Source organism: Corvus brachyrhynchos, unplaced genomic scaffold (assembly GCF_000691975.1).
Source record: "Corvus brachyrhynchos isolate BGI_N302 unplaced genomic scaffold, ASM69197v1 scaffold889, whole genome shotgun sequence".
Lineage (NCBI taxonomy): Eukaryota > Metazoa > Chordata > Aves > Passeriformes > Corvidae > Corvus > Corvus brachyrhynchos.
In genome coordinates, this window is record NW_008239791.1 from 21,237 (window position 1) to 22,722 (window position 1,486).

A 1,486-nucleotide genomic window follows, 5' to 3' on the forward strand; every position below is an offset into this window, starting at 1 on the left:
TCCTTGCAGGACGGACCCCGGGGCAGAGTGACCCCCGGGGCTGCAGCAGTGTGAGGGGACTGCTGCCCGTGGGACGGAATCAGGGTGGAGAAGTTCCTGGAGAACTGTCTGGTGGGAGGGAGCCCAGAGTGCAGCAGGGGAACGACTCCTGTCCCTGAGCAGCGGGAGAAGGCACCGGGGATGAACTGAGCATGGCCCCAATTCCCTGTGTCCTGCACTGCCGGGGTGGGAGGTGGAGCTGGAAGGAGGGAGGGGTGGGAGGAAGAGGTTTGGAAGGGTCTTCTTTTACTTCGCATTACCCTGCTCTGAGTTTTTGGAGTTTTCTGCCACAAATCTCTCCCCTCGTGCACTCGGCCAAAGGGGTTTGGGGCGGTTTTCCCTTTTTCGGGGAAATCAAAGCCATGCACTGATGCTCCGAATTAGGGGCGGGAGTAGCGAGGCCGCAGGGCTTCCCAAGGAGCTGGAGGCACCCCACACACAGGGCTGGGCAGGTCGGGCTGGGAGCAGCGGAGAGCTTTGTTTGTCTTCTCAGCTGAATGGCGGCTCGGGGGAATGCATGTGCCCCTTAATGTGCACCCCCACTTTGTAGAACATCCGATATTCATGGCTCTGTGAAGTCTTTGTTCTTCTTCTGGAAGTTCAGGAATTTAGCAGGACCATGGCTGAGCAGCAGTTGGTGTCAATTAGTAACGTCTTCTTAAATTTATCGTTTCTCTCCTTACTTCCTTATCTCCAAGTCCCTGGCCCTATCTCCAATGGGAGTCACACCATCTGTTTGTAAAGACGCGTTCATCTTCTTCTCTTTTAATCCCCTCTCTTCTTATTTTCTCAGTACTTCTCTTTACAAACTTTAAAAATGCCTTAATCTGTTCTTCCTGGGCCTTCTTTGGTTTTGGGATTATTCTCAGTGACCTCATTCTGTGTCCTTTTGTAGCCGTTTCTGGGTCAGGAGGCCTGGCTGCCACCTGCATGCCCTTGATCCCCTGCTGAATGAGCTGCACTGAGCAAGGTGTGGTGCATGGTAAAAAGATGAGAGTTGCTGTAGCACCTGAGAGGAGAAACAGCATTGGTTTAACCCATGGTCTGCCAGGGAACCACGAAAACGTGTCCCAGTCCCGTCCTTTCTATGTTTGGAGTGGTACATGAGCTGCTTTCTTATTTCCTTCTTCTCTGTTTCACCACTTTTCCTTTGCCATCTCTTTGCCAAGAGCAGTTTGAGTCATTTAATTTTCCACAACCTCCTGGTCCTTCTGCTGGAAGAGAATCTGATGCCATCCCAGGGTGAAATGTGGCGCTGCTCATGGGAGTGGATTGGTGGGTGAGAAGGTCAGGAGCTGGAGCTGTGTGCTTGGTTATGATTTGGAGGACAGCTTGTAATCTAATGATGCATTGAAATGATCAGTGGGTTCTCTGGCACCTGGTATGAATTTGTTTGGGTTCCCAGGTGCTGCTCCATGGTGTTGTAGGATTTGTTCTGGTGGCCGTT

At 52.0% G+C, this 1,486-nt stretch overlaps 1 long non-coding RNA gene across 1 annotated transcript in view; it reads right to left on the reverse strand.

Moving 5' to 3' along the window:
• Window positions 1–1,480, reverse strand: part of LOC108448897 — an 18,494-nt gene extending 17,014 nt beyond the window's left edge. Inside the window, exon 1 of the long non-coding RNA XR_001864966.1 lies at window positions 1,236–1,480. This is a non-coding gene — a long non-coding RNA (uncharacterized LOC108448897). The remainder of the gene's footprint in view (window positions 1–1,235) is intronic.
• Between the last annotated feature and the right edge of the window lie 6 nt (window positions 1,481–1,486).